Here is a 20384-nt window from a genome sequence, read left to right on the forward strand (position 1 = left end):
AAAAGCTTTAAATTATCTCTTTGCAAATAGATATTTTCATCTTTTATTTTGATTAACTCTGACTCCTTCAGTTCGATCCACATCTGCCGTTCCTCACTCTTCGAAGACACCCTGCTTAATTGATCAGTTAGGTTAGAATTGGTGACCCGAGTTTGAGTTAAACTACTATCTAGATGAGAGATTCTTGAATTAACATTTTTTAATTCCTTTTCATATGAGCATTGTGGGACTTTAAATGAGACAAAAACTGATTGTACCTTCTTGATCAGTTCATCAAGTTCGCTGAACTGCTCGCTAAGTGGTTTGGCGGTAAAGCATAGATTCTGCTGTTCTTTGTCTTCATTCCCACCATCAGTGTTGTATCCACTCATCTGAGAAACGTCGGACACCATCAAGCATCTTCCTCCACTGCTCTCTTCTTTCGCTACATAGGCCTTTCCATGTGAAGGCTTCCTCACTTCATCATCTTCAGAGTCGCTTGACCAAACCTCCACGCCACCGAACTCATCATCAGCTACCAAGCCCTACAAAATTAAAGCATTCATGGAAGGGTTAGCAGCAGATTTCTTCTTCCTTAACTCATCAACCTTTTTCATCAACACAGCTTCTTCATCATTTTCTTCATTCTTTTCTGCCATCTTTTTGAGGATGCAATCATTTGCATAGTGGTTCTTTCCTCCACAATAATAGCAGCTCACTCCAGAATCTCCTTCAGCCTTCTGTTCCTTCTTTGCTTCTTGAGCTTTCGGTTCATCTTTGACTTTTTCAGTGCTATAGCTTCCTTGCCAGTTTCGGTTCCTATTGGTGGGGAATCTCTTCTTGATGAATCTCTTAGGGTTTTACACCATCATAGCATAGTCTTCAGATGTGAGATCATAATCATCCAAGTTGAGATCTTCGTCCTCTACCACAGCTTTGCTTTTCGACAGGAGTGCTAATGAACCCAGACTTGAAACCACGGTCTTCTCCTGCAGCACGATCTTTTCCTGAGATTTTAGGATGCCCACCAGTTTCGCCAAAGAATAGGATTTGAATTGCTCGTGTGCTTTGACTGTGGACACAATTGCTCTCCACTCAGACCTGAGTCCATTTAAAAAAGTAACCTTCTGTTCAATAAGCTTCCTTTCGATGTCATGTTTGATCATCTTGCTAAGAAGATGATTGAAGCGATCAAACGTCTGAGTCACTGTTTCTTCTGTTCCTTGCTTGAACTCACCAAACTCAGACAAGAGCAAAGTTTGAATGGAGTGTTCAAGATCTTCATCTGTAGAGTACAATTAACGTAGTCTGTCCCATATCTCTTTAGCAGTTGTGCATGAACTTACCAGTCTAAAGGTATCGGATTGAAGAGCAAATCTAATCAATCTTAGCGCTTTGATATTGCACTGAAATTTAACTTTTTCATCTTGCGCTACATCTTTAACATCTTTCAGGAGATCATTATACTCCTTTTGAGTTTTAATAATCCTTGAAGTTGCTGAATGAGAAAACGGTCCAGAGATAATTGCTTCCCAAATGAGGTATCCATTATCCTCAGATCCTAAGACATAATCTTCAAAGTGATTCGCCCAGACTTCATAATCATGGGTGTACAGGATGGGAATCTTTGTTGTTGATCCAATGTTGTTTGAAATATTGATGGGATTGGATTGTGACTCGTCCATAATTGATCGAATAACCTGTTCAAAGATTAGACTTGTAATATATCGAATTAGGGCAAAGATAATAAATTTTGAGTTACGTCAATTATGAGTTGACGGCTCAATAAATATCAATGAATGCGGAATAACCCTAATCGAAGCTTTTTCACAGAAAAGAAGTGTATGGATTACACAGCCTCCTGCTCTGATACCAATTGATGAGTTTAAAATAAACTTAATGATCGATTAGATCTATGAAACAGGTAGATGAATGACTAAGTAAACAATTAAGAACGAGCTAATGAATCAAAAGGTGTCGAATGATTCAATAAACAATCCTCAGAAGAGCTCAATAAAGAACGTCAACTGTAGACGATTTTAGGGTTTACAATTTTCAATGAGAGTGACGACCGTTACTATACGCATACATGCATGCATATATTTATAATGAAACCCTAACAGTTTTTCTAAGAAAAGGAAGGCTAATCTAGCTGAACACGGATTGACAAGCCCAATCCGGTTGTAAAACAAAACGGCCCAAGACGCAACTCTATTATCTTCAACACCATAAAATGACAACATAACCAAAATAGAAGAATACCTGGATTTCGGGCTGTTACATTCCCCAACCTTTTCTGTTTCTCAACAATCCAATTGAGTCTATAAGAGGACTCAACAAGATTAACGTGCATATGGACTAGAGGATTAAAGAACATGACGAGTACGAGGTTGATCTTAGCGAGTTCAAGGCAATGTCCTGCCTGATATGAAGAAGAACTCGAAGAGTTCAAGGAGGAACTCGGCAAGTCAAGGGCTGAATGTTCCAACTTACATGAAGCAAGAATCGACGTGTTCATGGATGAACTCGGTGAATCATGAGCAAAATGTCCCGATTCTTTATGAAGGAGAACTCGATGAGTACTTCAAAGACTCGATGAGTAGGATCGAAGTCCCAGTATTTTGTGGATTATGGAACTCGACGAGTTGGTGGACCAACTCGGCGAGTTGACTCAACCAGATGTTGACTTTGACCAAGGTGTTGACATTGACGTTGACTTTTACCTGAGTTGACCCTTGAAGGGGTTATGAGTATGAAATGGTAATTAAGGAAGTTTTTTATGTTTACGAGTTTGAGAGGAGTTGATCCCAATACCAAGGACAATTCAGTTACTGCACAACATTCAGGTGAGTTAACTTCCAGTAGGAGTGGGTCTAAGGCCACAATGTCAACCCACTAGTAGGAGTAATTGTGGATGATTGTTTATGTGATAATTGTCCGATTTGCCACTATCAGTTATGTTTTATGTGTTATTATTATATGATGGTATGCAATTGTGGTAGTAGGGGGAATAGTCCCCATATCTGGTCGATAGCGCCAAAGGGTAGGTCGGGCACCCTGGTATGTGTGACAATATGATTACGTATGCTTTTATGTGGTAGTAGTAGGGGTGAAATAGTCCCCGTAATCGGTTGAGATAAATCAGAGGGGTAGGTTGGAAACACCAGTATGTCTGATAGGGGTAGGTTAGGCACCCCGATATGCCTACTAGGGGTAGGTTGAGCATTTCGATATGCTCAACAGGGTAGTTTAGGCACCTAGATATGTCTATCAATATGTTTTTTATGTGGTGTGTGGTATGATGGGGGACCTCGCTAAGATTTGTGCTTACAGTTTTTAATTTTTTTTAGGTACCCCTTCATCGAAGGGGAAAGAGTTGGCACGGTAGCAGTGCACCACACACATAGGATTTCCGCATTATCAAATTCTTGGGATTGTACTTTGACATTCTTACTATTTTTATGATATGGTTTTGAGACATGTGATTATGACTTATGAAATGCTGTAACTCGATGATGTTTTCATATAAATGTTTTTCTAAATCATTATATCAAAATGAAATTTTTGGTCTAGAAATATGGGATGTTATATTTTCAACCTCGGATAAAACCTCTTGAAACGTCCCGCTTCTCCACATCCAAAACAAGTCTTGCCTCCACTAGAACTAGATCCTTTACTCATACTATGAGTTGTTGTAGCAGGTGTTATGCTTTTGTACAAATTCGTAGTGTGCCCTTTCTTGTTGCATTTGTTTTAGTGGAAGGGTTCACCTATATGATGTCGGTTGAACCTGATGCTGTGACAATCCGAAAACGTTCTGTCAATGTAACCCGTTCCCATTCATAAAACCATTAGTATTTTCGATTCTTCCGTTGACTTTTCGATTAGGTCATTTTAATTAAGACTTTTATTATGATCTCGTGAGTGTCCAAACACAGTGAAATCACATGAAAACGTTGCAAATTATTTATTTGGAAAATTTATAGTTTCGACCACGTCGGGTTACGGCAACTTAATCGGGTACGACGAAAAGCCCCGGTTAACGTCAGTATCAGGTAGAATTACACCGAGCCTCAAACCCGAACCATATATAAAGTTGAGTGGGCTTCATTTGAAGTTTTTCCACACACTCTCTCTCTCTACTCTCTCTCTAAAAACTGAAGTTTGATCCAAAAACCACCCAATTCAAGCTCCAAATCGGTAAGTTATCCATCCTTGCTCATAGATTAACATGTTTAGCTTTCAAATTTGTGGCAAAATCATGAAATAGGCCCAAAAACATGTGTTTACAGACCAGGAACACCCTTAAGCCGCAAACACACATAAATGGGGTTTTTGAGCCTCAAAACCCTTCCAAACCACTTTGGGAACCTAGATATGACTTAGGGGCTTACAATACTGGACTTGGAACACCTAAATCTTATCATTCGAGGGGTAAACAAGAGTTTACGGCCCAAGCACACGCTTGAACCGTAAACACCATTTCATAGGCCGTAAACCCCTTTAATGGTGATAAAATGCCCCTTAAGCACCTCCTAAGCCTTGGAATAAAGTCTAGAATCATCCACCAATGTGTTAGGGACCTTAAACATGCAAGAAACTATCCTCTTAGGAGTTCACGGCTGTAAATCCCCCAAGGAATGGTTCCTGGGCCGTAAACTATTATAAGGTGGTCAATTGTTGCCAAAACTTCCTTCCATGGCTTCTACTATGCACTAGAAACACTTGTGATTCACCAAGGACCACCAAAACACAATATGATTGGGTACATAAGATTTTACGGCCGTAAAATCCTAGTTTACTACCATAAACTCCTAAGCAAGACTGTGTTTCTGTTGACATTTGGGACATTGAAGTAATCCGCAATGTCGTTGACTTCATCTAGATGCTTAAAATCATCCTCATGATCTTTCCCAAAAAATGGGATATCCTTCAGTGCAGTCAATATGTGTCCCTTCAACTCGAATGTGGCAGTGGCAGGTATTACGGGTTGGACTAAATTGATGCGTTTTGGTCATAAGACATCCTATGTGCTCATACAAGCCCTAATGCTTGGATCTAGGTTTCTCTATTGTACATGCTTTGAATCCAAGACTATAAACCCTAATTCTAGCATATGGAAATCGATATTAACATATAGTTAGGTTTAAGATATTACCTTGATTGTTATGTAGCAATAACAATCCTAATTCCTCCTTGAATTAACTTTGGAAGGCTTAGAGTCACAAGTGTCACTCCTCTAATGGCTTACAAACACCAAGAGCAAATGGAGAAGGTATAAAGAGAGAGGAGAGAGGTAGGAATTCGTCCTTAAGACTTCTTGCAAAGGCTTAGATGAATTCATGAGCCGTAGGGGGTTTATATAGGTGTAAAGATTAGGGTTTTAGTCCTTATCCTTATCTAGTTGCTTGCCCACCAAGTAACCATAAGATAAGTCTTAGAAACCCTTATCCTAGTCGAATTCTAAGGCATTATCTCCTTAAATTCGTTCACCCTATATTTAAGATAATCCTTACCTTATTTTGTAACTATCACATAATTACAAATCAGCCCCTCTAGTTTAATTAATTACATTTTGATCACAAAATTAATTCCTAATTAATTATTGACCAATATTAATTAAACAAATATGATTTCTCCTTTAATATATTATTCTTATAACATATTAATAAATCATAATAACCTCTCTCTCTTTATTTATTTCTCCAATCGAGTTCCTTTGGTGAAGGCAACCCAAAAGGACCATGCACCATCGGGTCAAGTACATACCAAAATAGTTATGGACTTAGACACTAATCCAAAAGTCTCCCACTTGGATACGTCTACTATTATGCATATGACTTCAGATCCTGATCTGCAATCGTAGCTTTCTAAAGCCGCTGTCAACTTTGATCCTATCAGATACGCGTGTCCTTAGGATAAGGGATCATATATTCCTCCATTCTAGATATCATATGAGATATGATTTCTAATCATTCTCTTTGTACTGCTTCTCGATTTTTGGTTTATGATGGCAGACTAATTGAACAAATCAAATTAGCCCTAGCCAGACCGAGCGTTTACGTTTGTCATCACTAAACCATCGAGGGGCCCAAAAGATATCGCTTTTATCCTACCTTGGATAAAAGGAGTGGATAAACTTTGATACAATGCTTGCTGGCACTCACTAACCAAATCATACACAACAATATGTTTTATAACACCGAGTTACTAGTGCATTTACATATTATCAATGTGCAACCGATTAGCAAGATACAACTCACATATCTCGGTTTCAAGAATATAAGATGTTATCGTCTCACCAATCACTCGTGATACAATTCATGGAGTGATCCAAGTGAGCGTGGGTGTAATCCAATGCTCAAATTCATATTCATCAGCACTCATGAATGTTGCAGCAAACATTTGCTTATGTCTAATACTCTTTTAGACAATCCACACACCAATTCACGACAGTCTTCATTCAAATCTACTTCCAACATATGAACGATTGTGGCCCGTTTGAATAATTCGATTATTCTTAATAAACTCAATTATTCTGGAAGTCAAAACATGCAAAGTGAAACACAAGAATAATACTAATCCCATATGGCCTCAACCCTTTGAGTATAAATAAAACTCCTTTTATTTATCACCATATCGATTACTCATTATTTGTCGTTTCGGGTAATCAACTTCTTACTTGAATTACAACACTTACCCATGCTCCTAGCATGCACACAATGTTCTTACTTTGTGAAATAGATAACATTGAACACATTTCCAATCATTCTCATTTCACAACTCCGAATCCTTTTTCATAACTGAAAGAATATCAATATTCTTGCTACTTATAGAATATGCTAGATTCTAACATTCTATGCAATCATTCTTTCGTAATGTCACTGCACCAACGTCACAAAGACAATTGCTAATGATGTTACAAAATCTTCTATTGGAGATTGTTACAAGACAATTCCTTAGATATGATGTCTCTCACTCAAAGTAGATTCCTTTAAACATCCTTTTGCATAAAAGTTTCTAATCTAGACATAGATTTTCAATATTCAATTCCCAATATGGACACACTTCCATATTTTCCATATGACAACTTATTCTTAGTAGAATCTTATCTATTCATAAGAATGTTGATATTGTCCATTCAATACCATGCTTTCAACTACTCACAAGCAACCAATCCTCGTCGAACTTTGGATTGTCCTTTGATAGTTGTTTAATTATTTTAGTCAAAACCTATTCTAGTCCGTTTTTCCCTCTAAATGCGCTAGACATTTTGAAAATCTTAGAATGGTGAAACATTAAAGCATTTTCAATCGATCCTATACCCGAAGCGTACGGGACACGATGCACAATGTTTTATTTGCTATGTTCTCAAAATTCGAATTGTGAAAAGGAATTCCGTAATCATAATCGAAATTTTAAGAACAAACTATGTACCTTTGACTAAATTTAGTAACATTTCTCAACCTAAGCCTTTAGATTTGAAATGAAGCATAATATTCTCTCCCTTAAGTATAGCAAAACAACTTTACAACCCTTACGACTTTGGAAGGTATAATTCTTGTTTTTCTATAATTTATATTGTCAACTTGCAATACTTTCCATAATAATCATACAATCATAACTTTTATGCTCCCACTATCATGATGATTACTATAAAACATAACACTTAGGCTCCCACTAGCTTCGACATCTATTCATAAACATCTTAACTTTCAGAAAAACAATACCTATTGAATTTCTTAAGTCCATGTTTCTAATACTTAATGCTTTGATAATCTTTTATCAAGGCTTCTTGAACTTGTAGACCTTTGCCTTCGATAGTTCATATGTGTGTCTAAACAATTAAGATTAATTGCCAAACCTCACAATTCAAATTATGGAAAGGGATACCGTAACCATGATCGAATTCGAGAATGCAATTTTACAATCACTGTCTTCTTAAAATATTTCTTAGTGAAAGCATTTCCTCACAATCATTTTCATGAAGAAGGAAATATTATGACACTTAGATTTAAACGGTGTATGTGTTTCTATCCATGTGAATTTGTTAAAACCAAAGTTTACGACAAATTCAAACTCATATGGACCGAACAATCTTAATCTTGATTTCTTGCCTTATGGTAGCACAGCTGCCCACCACATCTTCCAAGTAGTTAAGCATCTCACCTTTTTCCTATCAATGTACCTTTCATTGATCAAGGTGCCTTGCCTTTTATGCGTTCAAAATGAGAACTCATAGAACTCACATGCATAATTAACTCAATTGGAAATAGCACAGAAACAAAAATAATGTCAACACGATAGGTTGTAAACCTGAACTCGTGTGCTAGTGATGATCAATAAGGTTTATTTGACTTGTTCTTGAAACCTTTCAAGACCATTAAGGCTCCCACTAACTCCTTGGCATATAAGATTCTTTTGTCAATAACCATTTCTTGACAATCAAATATTCAAGAGTTAGTGTAGTTTTTATCAAAACACTTCATAAATTGGTCCTAGTCGGTCTTTGTCTTATTCAAGACATCACAACTTTCCACATTTGACGAATGTTATAAACCTTTAATACTTTTCACTCATTGTCACAATCTTAACTTTAAGACTTGTTATTGGAACGAATTATGATAGACTTCTTGATTTAACCATTTCTTCAATCCTTGATTCCTCTTCTTAAACATACAATTGTACTAAGACTCACTTAGAGGATCAATTAAGATATGGTTCTTAATCATTAAGATCTATCATAAAGCATAAAAGCTACTCTCCCTTCTTCTTAGGATGGAGAAACTTTTATTTTTCTGCCTACTTGATTCTTTTTATTCGTTCTACTATTGATCTAAACCCTTTAATCAATTCAGAATTACACTTAATCCTGTAAGTATAATCATATTTACTAAACTTTTAGTAAATCATAACGAATATCTTTGTTACTCTTATTGTGAACTTGATCAACACACAACTTTGTGTTCTCGATCTCCTAGTCCTTCACTTGACACTTTGTCAATGAATTTTTCTAATTTCCAAATATGAAATTTCTCATTCATCATGCAACCAAGTTGTGTAATTCCAAATTTCAGTCCAATTGAAATTTGGGCGATGAGAAACTCTCCCTATTTGGTAAATTCTCGACATTTCCATAAATAACATAACTAAGAATCATATCCATTCGTTGTAGAAATATGCAAACATCAATTTTCATAACGATTTCATGGCAAGGAAGTAAACAAATAAATAAATAAGTCAAACAAAATTTATTTTATTTATAAAAGCATTGGAAAAACATTTGCCCTTACAATGCAAAATCTATTGAAAACTATGTAAAAGGAAAATTTCTAACAACTCTATCATAACTATCTAAGCTCAAAATCCAATCTTCAAGTCCATGCGATCGAGATCTATCTCTTGTGATTAGATTCATCTTGCTCTCTTATCAAGCTTCCTTTCTTTTCACCGATCCTGCAAAACATTTAAATGCAATCTTATCACATCATGTATTAAGAATCAATGAATAGGAACTTAGCGGAGTTAGATAGTGGATTTTACCTTAAGCGTAGTCATACTTTTGACTCTCCCATCTCTTAGATCTCTTAGGTGAATAGGGCAACTTCGTCTCCAATGCCCCTTCTCTTGGCAATAAAAGCAAATTGACTCTTTTAGAACAACACATGGAACTACTTCAGACATCGCCTTTCTCTTATGATCAAACTTTTCGATCATTGCATGTCTTTCATTGCCATTGTCTATATCCATAGAGGTCTTGAAGGCAAATTCGCCAATCAACATTACTTTTCTATTGCGCCTAACCATTGCTGATTCAGTAGTAATAAGCATATACGTGAGATCAATAAGGGTCACGTCGTGGTTCATCATATAGTACTCTCTTACGAACTCACTATACGAGTTAGGAAGTTACTGAAGAACCCAATCAACAGCCATCTCTTCACCGACAACGGATCCCATCATTCTTAACCTATCAATGTGTGACTTCATCCCTAAGACGTGTGCACACACCGACTTTCCTTCTTTATGTTTACTTGCCAAAAGGGCTTGAGTGATATTTAACCTTTCAATTTTTACAATCTTGTGGGTTAGGGAGAATAATTGGAGGAGGAGGAGGAAGTGAAGCATGATTTCTTGTTCCTCGATCGAATCGTGGAATATCATCTTCATGTGGTATGCTTGTTCCACAGGATTTGGGAAGACCATAGTTGTCGAACTTTGACATCTACAAAACGGGAGAAAACAAATTCAAGTTAGTTGATCAATTGAGTCCTTAGTAAATCACCCAAATGAGATACCAAGGCTAAGACTCAACACAATACGCTACAACCTAGAAGAGGGATGCCATAATCCAGTTGCAGAATATTTGAAGGTAAGTGAATGACGATTCACTAATTTCCACCATGAAAAACGAAAAAGAAATTTAAGTTTTAAATCTATGAAAACTCCTAGATCCTTTGAGATTCATTGAACATTTCAATGGCATGTTTAAATCTCAATATGCCCCTCTTGTTTGTGACTGGGATGCCAAGGATCACAAAGCGGGTGTGAATAACCATGCAAAGTTACATGGTGCCCTCACGTGTTACAGTCACCTATTCGATGTGTCAATAAACCACACACGCTCCACCTAACTATGACAAACATTGAGTCACCCTTTTCTACCTTTGCTTAGAACCATTTACTGTGCTGGTAAACCACACACGCTCCACTAACGTCTTCGCAAGGGCACAAAGTGTAATTTCATGGAATTGCATCAATTCACTTTTGCCTAAGTAACTAAGATTGGTAATTTGCAAAACATTTAGTTACTTTGTATTTCATTATGCTTATAATGGAAGGTTTCGTCCTATCTTACCCGTTCGGATAACGATCCTCTACTAGTCAAGAGTGCGGTGGGTAAGAGTGGATACCCTTTCAATCGGCATATTATAGGCAATCCTTAAACACCCCTTATAGACCAGCTTTGTGAATGAGGCCTACTAACGGTAAGACTGACTTTTACTCATACATATATATAATGTTAGACTTTTAATGTTATATATAGTATAGGGTGCATTTTACACTTTTAAAATATTAGGTGTTCAAATTTAACAATTATACTTTTAATTCAATTAAATTGTAAACCTAAACTTTTATGGATTTATTAAATCTCTTTTAATTATACACCTTAATCAATTAATAAAACCATAAAGGAGTGATTTGAACTTTTCAAAACATTACTAGGGTTTTAGAATTTAACATTCCTAATCAACTTTTAAATTCCAAAACTTGAGGGCATGTTTTGAAACCTTTTTCAAAACATTAGGGCTTTAACTATTTAAATTTCAATACGTCAAAACTTTTGGGTTCAAATTTAAACTATAAAACCTAAAGGGGAAAATATGAAACTTTTCATAACAACAAGGATCAAATAACAAATAATTTTAAATTAACATTTAATCACATAATTATCCATATTTGATTTATTTAATGATTTCTTGCAAAACAATTTATCAAATTACTCAAAATAATTAATCAATTATCTTATAAGGAAACAATTATCTTATTAATTGATAAATATCTTCATTTAGATGAAAAATATAGTCAAATATATCATATAATCGGATGAATATTGATCTAACATGATAAGGTAACTATCCATATGCAAAAACAACAAAAAATCCCGAGATAAGCACTATCTGACGAGTTGACACGTCGAGTCAACCTGGACTCGTCAAGTCACCCTGGACTCGGCGAGTCCATCCTCTAGAACACCAAAAATCAAATTTTTTTTAGATATACAATGCATCAATACAATTGAAACCATCCTAGGCTCTGATACCACTGATGGGTTTTGGTCATAAGACATCCTATATGCTCATACAAACCCTAATGCTTGGATCTAGGTTTCTCTATTGTACATGCTTTGAATCCAAGACTATAAACCCTAATTCTAGCATATGGAAATCGATATTAACATATATATATAGGTTTAAGATATTACCTTGATTGTTATGTAGCAATAACAATCCTAATTCCTCCTTGAATTGACTTTGGAAGGCTTAGAGTCACAAGTGTCACTCCTCTAATGGCTTACAAACACGAAGAGCAAATGGAGAAGGTATAAAGAGAGGGGAGAGAGGTAGGAATTCGTCCTTAGGACTTCTTGGGAAGGCTTAGAAGAATTCATGAGCCTTAGGGGGTTTATATAGGTGTAAAGATTAGGGTTTTAGTCCTTATCCTTATCTAGTTGCTTGTCCACCAAGTAACCATAAGATAAGTCTTAGAAACCCCTATCCTAGTCGAATTCTAAGGCATTATCTCCTTAAATTCGTTCACCCTATATTTAAGATAATCCTTACCTTATTTTGTAACTATCACATAATTACAAATCAGCCCCTTTAGTTTAATTGATTACACTTTGATCACAAAATTAATTCCTAATTAATTATTGACCAATATTAATTAAACAAATATGATTTCTCCTTTAATGTATTATTCTTATAACATATTAATAAATCATAATAACCTCTCTATCTTTATTTATTTCTCCAATCAAGTTGCTTTGGTGAAGGCAACCCAAAAGGACCATGCACCATCGGGTCAAGTACATACCAAAATAGTTATGGACTTAGACACTAATCCAACATAAACCGGGACCCACATCTTCTCCAATCCGCTTCTTGTAAGTTCCCATGGAAATATCTTCAATTGCTTCCATCTCGTTCCTTGGTTCGTTCTCAGGTTCGCTCGTGTGTTCTTCAAATTCCAGCTCTGTATCGCTTTCGGACTCGGTTTGGACGGGCGTATGATCTAAATGCTCAAGATAGCTCTTGTGCCTCACGGATGAACTTGAATCTCCTGTCTTCTTTCCCTACTTCCTAGAAAAGGCTGACTTCAATTCTTGTAAGGGCGTCTTTTTCTTGTGAAGTGCAGACTCGGGATCGTCAAGTGGTGGCACCAAGTGTGTGTTTGAGCTTCTGGTCATGAACTCCTGCAACTTGCTAAACTAAAAACGTGAAACTGAACTAAAATAATAAAAACTAACTACAAACTAAAAATTAATTTTTTTAACGTTCCACGTCGTGGCCAGTATATGGCCACATCGTGGACTCTGTGATTAACAGAAAAAATTTTATTTTGCTGAAAAATTAACTTTTTGTGGTTTTTTTACTCCACAAGAAGGATCGATTAATTTAATGCAAATAAATAAGCTAAAAACTAAGATGCTCCCCGGCAACGGCGCCAAAAATTTGATGTGCACAAAAGTACTCACTAGTTTTAATATTTATAACCGAACAAACTTAACTAACTATGCACTTATAGGCAGTGTACCTAGTCAGATTACAGTATAGCTTGGTTAAGTCGGGTGTCGATCACACGGAACGGTGTTCTAATTTAATATATTTACTATTAAATTAACCTAATTTATTAACAAGTTTAAAAGGGGTTTTATCTGGTTTTACAATATTAGATGAACTTAAATCAAATTCAATAAATAAAAACACACTCTTGTTTAGTTTGAATCCACTTCTCCCTTATGGCTAGCTAATGATTACGGATTATTAAGTTGGTTTTTATTTATATTAGTAAGTTAGTTCTAACTTACCAATAATGAACTAATTCATGTCAAACCATGTATGTTCACACATAATTAAACACAGAACTAATTATGAATGTAAATATGTTATGTAAGATTTGTGATATAAACGCAATTATGGTCACAATACACGTTCTCTAGCACAACTAAGCTCTATTTATTCTAATTACTAACTAAGATTGGACAATCCTAGCTCTAACAATTCAATGTTCACTAAATCATTAGGTAAACAAGTTCATGCAGTTTAATGGTCACTAAGCTACACAGAACATGCAATCAAGCAATTAGAGAAACAAACAATAGTATGCTAGGTTATACAAATCAAACACAAGCAATTTTTACCAACTAAAATTAATCCATAAACATTGAACTATTGATAAGTTTAAAGCTCATCTAGCTAAACAAGAGTAGCTAGATTCAGTTGCTCATCATAGCAACTAAACCAACACAGCTACAAATAATGAAAGAAACGTTCTTAATTAACTAGAATAATAACCTCTATTCTTTCGGGTGTTGAAAGCCTCTTCCAGAACCTTTCTTCTGCTCTGAATTGCCTCTTGGAACTCCTTTCTTTCTGCCCAAAAAGTTCTCTCTCGTAATAATCAGCAGTACTTAAATAATCTCCGAAAACCCGCGCCACGTCGTGGCCAGCTATGCCACATCGTGGGCTTCAAGTAATCTATATCCTCCAAGGAAATCATCCGTGTCGCGATGTCTATCTTCTGGAAATCACATGCCATGTCGTGGGCTTCATCACCACGTCGTGAATTCAGTATCTATCGTGATTTTATTATTTTCTTGTCTTTCAAGTCTCCCATGTTCCACATATTGTCACTTTTGGTCCTTTTCTTCGAAAATCCTTTATATTGACTGAAAATAACAATTTAAAGTCATAAGTATCATTATTCTAAACATTTTATCAACTTATTAATAAAAATATAATTAAATATTGCCTAAAAATAGGTATAAATATGGCAATATCAAAATACCCCACACTTAGGCTTTGCTTGCCCTCAAGCAAATTTAAACTTAATTCTTAATTACTAACACCACACAGAACAATCCGACTCTAGTTCAACCATTATTCCAAGACCTCAACGCATGCATTTGTGTCTAAAATTTTCCTAAGGTACCCCCCCATACTTTAAATACTCATAATCTTCATAAACACTCGCCCACCTTTTCCGAACAATGCTCATTTTATGCAACCCTCAGAATCCATCCGCAGAAAACCTCCTTATCCTCAAGGTATTTTTATTTGAGCAACCTAAGCATACATAATCTACAATTAAAATATATGATACCAATATGAAGCTCTTTTGGAATTGTTCACTTCATTGACATTTGATCTTTGATTTCTTTGAATTCACCACCTTAATTGATTTGATTTCTGGTATCTTCAACTTTTGAATTTCTTGGAATTTTGATCTTTTGAACCTCACACTTTAACTTTGATGCTCCAAAAATTCTTCAAACTTTTTTCGTAATTCTCTCTTTTTTTTATATATTACACGTACCTCACTTTTTTTTCACTCAAAACCTACATGCTTAAGCAGAGGCGCTCAACCTCAACCTTTATTGGTTAATGATAATAATTTTCTTGGATACATTTCAGGTTTAGGATGCTAAACATATTGCATCCCTCAAACCAAGCGGGGTTATGTTTTTGTTCCATGATTTCACTAAAATAAGGGAGGCCACAAATGCACTATAATGTGTATTGGCTCAACTAAACATTTGAACTTTCATCGGATCATCCCACATAACACTAGCAATTAACTCAAATTATTATTACTAGATTCAAATTATTACCATCAAATTCTATGATTATCTAGAAATTTACTTTTTCTACCCCTACCCCACACTTATATCATACAATGCCCTCCTTGTATGCATAAAAATAAATCAAAATTAAAGAAAAGGGAGAAAAAGGAATGAACTCCCTGGGATAGTGGCGTGAGCATCTCCAAAATTGTGGAAAATGTGCATCTTTAATATGGACTTCCAAAAATAGAAACTTGGTGTAGAACTGGGTGAATATGTAAATAACCCACGAACATGACTCGAAACTTCAATTCTTCAAAGTGGGTGCTAGTAAGTAAAAATGTGGGAAAAAAAACGAGACACGTCGTGGCAAAGAGCACCACGTCGTGACATGAGATGAAAACGCAAACAACAGACTACTTAATTTCTTCAAATTGCATAAGCGCCACGACGTGGCGTAAGGATTCCATGTCGTGGAAACTGGATATCATCAGAAAACGCCTTATTTGTTTCATTTACTCTAGCAACTTGACCAATGGCTAAATGGTTTAATACGCTTGTATGCAAATATATTTCCCAACTATAATCTCTCTCCTACTAATATACCCCACACTTATCTTGAATTGTGGGTTCCAACTCACGACTCTAAGCTTCTTCGACACGACTCGAAAGTTAGCCTTATATGCTCCTTAGAATTCCAATGCTAATCTGAAAGAATGGAACAACCCAAAAGAAAGAGTAACATCATACTTAAATAATGTTGAACATTACACACCAAATTCAAACATTAAAAAAAAAAAAAAAAAAAAGTAAAAAGAAAATAAAATCAATCATCATCTTGATCTTGCGCTCCACTTGGCCCTGCCCCATCATTCTGCGGATGCCATAGCTCCTCCCATGTCGGAAAATAAGGATAATGTGGTGGCAAAGAAGGTGGTCGGGTCACACCCAACTGCGAATTAATACCCTCAGGAAGCTGGGTATGGTAAACGGAATGCCCCCGTAGATTATCCAAATACGTTCCCACCCGACTCTGAGGGTCGGTGGGCACTCCCTGCACATACTGCGAAGCAGAACGCTCTCTCTCGACTTCACCTCTAGCTCGAACATTCCGATGCCACAGTCTGGCTGGTGGTTGCTGCCCTGGCTGCGCCTCCTCTTGCTCATCATCTATTGGTGGTATCACAAAACGACCCCCAATATTCACCACCGCTCGCATAACTCCCAAGACTTGAATGGTCAAATATGTGTCCGGGAATCGAGTAAGATTCCTCACAAAGTCATGGGCCAAAATATGATATGACCAAGCAAGACGAGGAACCAAATGCCCCCTGTAATCGGGCTCCTGGACCTAGAATTTGGCGCTTTCTTCCCCATAAACCTTGCCAACATATAAGGTAAATCACAGCAAACTCCCGGAGTAATAAGAGTCCATAAATAAAACAGATTGTGAATGGGGACTTTATCACCATGATGCTTGTGATTGATTGAAAAAGTGATAAGGCAGTGTAAAAATCGGAAAACAGGATTCCGAATATGTGACTCACTCGAGTCACGAGTGTTGTACTCGTGGCTAGAAATGCTCGGCCAGAATTGCACATCCATAACGCCGGGAGCAAAATCCCGAACGCATCCAAGCAAGAACGGTATGAAAAACGGAGATTGTGTCTCCACTTCGGTATAAAGGCCCATACGCCAAGCGAATTCCCGAAGACTACACTCTCTATAAACACCACCCAAACAAAACACAAGTGCCCGGTTGTAGGTAAAATCAATAGTGCATTCCTTGAAGCATACGGTAGAGAAAAACTCCACCAACAATTCCCGGTACACGGGTTCTTGAATGGCAAATAAATTCCTCCACCCGTGACAAGTGAAAGAAAATTGATCTCCAACATATGTCTTCGACCAATAACGTTCCAACTCAGCTACCATACCCACTCCACCAAGCCATCCCCAATCGATAATTGGGGCTATTACAAACTCCCTATTGTAGAGCAATCCAAGTCGATTCTCGTAAGTAGTTAACAATGGTCGGGGAATGTTTTGAGGAAACTGGTATAACGGATGTATACTTGGTACATCTATTGGTTTTTCCTCCTGTGGAACAGCTCGTCGTGGTCCCATTTCTGCATACACAATCAAACCAAAACAGCAAACATCCAAAACATTAAAACAATTTAAGCTGTCTGCCAAAAGTCACGACGTGGCTAGGCTACGCCACGTCATGGACCGTAGTCGGTCACAGTTCTTGAATCGGTCCTTTTGTATGCCATTTCTACCAAAATTATTGTTTGGGGTTTGTTCCTATGGACATTTAAGGGACATGCAACCTAGAATCAACAACTAGTTCCAACCAATTTTGTGAATCACATAATCCCTAACCATGAAAATTTGAAATTGTAAGTACTAACTACAAATAATGAGTAGAACACATACCAAGTAGATTAATTGGCAAGATCTTGCAAGGAAATTGGAAGTAGCTTAAGAAATTGGTTGTGGGGTTTTGTTGTTCCCGTTCGTGCGGCAGTATCAAGTGGGGAATGAGGATATTGGTCAAAGGGTTTTAAGGAAATCGTCCCCCCTTACTTTTTAAAGGCCGTGTCGTGGCTTGCTATGCCCACGTCGTGGACTTTAAAACTATAATCTAATCCCGTTTTTTTTTTCATTTTGACCCACGATGTGGCTGGCTATGCCCACATAGTGGAAACTGCCTGATTGCAAATGGTTATAAAATCTCACTATTTAACTAACTACTTTGCATCTCATTCATTAATCAACTTTCCCCACAGCTAATTCTTTACTAATTATCAGTTATTAGATGATGAGTTGATGTCTTTCCTAATTAAAAAGAAAAAAATTTAAAAGAAAAGAAAATGCAAACGAAACTCGGGTTGCCTCCCGAGAAGCGCTTCTTTTTCTTGGAGTCTTGAGCCGGACACCGTGCCTTCTACGTTGAATCTTCTGAAGAATCCACCATTAAGATCTTTTGTTCCTTGAACCGCCGCTTGTAAGGTTGAACTCGGCTTTTATATGCCTTCTTTGAATTCTCCTTTTTAGTTTTGCCCTCTTTTTCAAGCTTACGTTTTGTGCCCTTAGTTTGTTCCTTGCACTCCATAGCATCCTCCTCTTCTTTCACCACCGACTTTGTTACTCTTGAAGTGACCTCTTCTTCATCACTTGTCATTTCCTCATCCTCTTTGCTCACCCAATAAGGCAGACTCTTGTAAGCTATGACTTCAATGAAGTATGGAACAGATGCCCTCGGTTTTGTCCTGTTGACTTGATGAACTGCCTTTATCTCTTCTTCCCTAAGCTTTTCCAGTTCTTCTAGTTCATTCTCTTCATTAATTGTGAACAACTCTTCTTTATCTTCTTGAAAGTCATCTTTTATCCCAAAAACTTCTTGTTCATCTCCAACCCTTAAAGTGAGCTTAGACTCGTGGATATCAACAAGAGCTTCAGTAGTGTTAAGCAATGTACACCCAAGGATTATTGGAACATCCGGATCTTCTTTCATGTCCAAGACTACAAAGTCTATTAGAAAAACAAATTTTCCAATTTTTACCCAAATATCCTCCACTATTCCCCGAGGTTGTATCACTGAACGATTCGCCATGTGAATCTTCATTTTTGTCGCCGTCATCTTCTGAATGTCCAGTTTTTGATAAAATGAAAAAGGCATCAAATTAATGCTAGCCCCAGAATCGGCTAAAGCATTAACCTTCATTTTATTCCCAAACTCACATGGAAGAGTCAGGCGTCCAGGATCCCCCATCTTTTCTGGTGTTTCTCCCAACACAGCTTTTGAAGTTTGTTCACTTAGAATCACCGTAGACTACTTCTTTAATTGCCTTCGAGTGTCTATCAAATCTTGCAGTAGTTTCTGGTTCTCGGGAGCTTTGGATTAGGACTCGACAAAGGGATTATTAATTGGGATTCCCTTTACATGCCTTACAAACTCTAAATGCTCCTTCTCCAGTGGACTAAGTGCAACCCAGGTGGGAAATGGCAAAGGTAGCTGATAAGCTGGAACAGACTCAAAGGATTTTTTATCAGACATGCGCCACGTTGTGGCCATTAGGGTGCCACGTCGTGGCGAAGCTGGTTCAGCAACTTCTTCACTTTCGAACTTTAACTTCTTTGGTTTTGGATCGAGCTGGTGTGGTTCTTCTTCCAATGCCTCCAGGAACTCAGAGATTGCTTCTTCTTCAGTATCGATGGCCATTACGTGAGATTGGGTCTTTACATCGGGATTCTTCGGGGACAATTGTTCCTGAACTAGAGTGGTTTGTTGACCAAATTGTACTTCAAGGTTATGGATGGAAGCTTGCTGATTCTTTATCAAAGTTTGTTGTTCCATAATGGCAGAATCAGTGGCATCGTGTCTCTTTTCCGAAGCTTCCATAAACTTCATCAAAATGGTCTCTAGGTCGAGTTTCTTCTCGGCTGGTGGCTGCTCCTTTTGATAAAAGCCTCGACCTGTCTGCCTATACTTCTCTTCATTTCGCTTCTTATACTCTTCATATGGCAGCCACTCCTTCTTTGGTTTCCTCCATTCCTCATCATATTTATCCCCACTATAGTAGCACACTTGAGCTTTCCTGTTCCCAAACTCATCTACATTGCAATCCTTGGTCAAGTGTGGACCACTACATCTCTCGCAACCCACTCTTATGGCATGTATTGACTGGTCCATTTGTGTTATCCTTCGATCCATATTATTCAACATTGCCATTATAGCTGCTATGTCTTTAGATTGGGCCCCTCCACTGCCTTTGATTCCATCTTGCCTAGGGTTGTGGTATTCGTGAGAGTGCTTCGCGAATTCTTTAATCAACTTCTTGACCTCCCTTGGATTTTTCTTTGTTAATGGTCCTTGAGAGTCAAGGAGTTGTCTCGTCATAACGTTGACCCCATCATAGAAGATTAAGATCTCTTGTTGCACATTTAGATCATGCTGAGGGCAATTTCTGAGCAAGCCGTTGTACCGCCCCCATGCTTTGTATAAGGACTCCCCTATCTGTTGCTCAAATTTGGCTATTGCCTTCTTGAGTTT

General features: G+C 37.2%; 1 non-coding gene across 1 annotated transcript; it reads left to right on the top strand.

Moving 5' to 3' along the window:
* Nucleotides 1–20277: 20277 nt before the first annotated feature.
* LOC144999072 (small nucleolar RNA R71) lies at nt 20278–20384 on the top strand. The gene has a single exon (XR_013660597.1). It is a non-coding gene; the product is annotated as a small nucleolar RNA R71 (small nucleolar RNA).

Source organism: Lactuca saligna, chromosome 5, assembly GCF_052625555.1.
Source record: "Lactuca saligna cultivar CGN05327 chromosome 5, ASM5262555v1, whole genome shotgun sequence".
In the NCBI taxonomy this organism is placed as follows: Eukaryota; Viridiplantae; Streptophyta; class Magnoliopsida; order Asterales; family Asteraceae; genus Lactuca; species Lactuca saligna.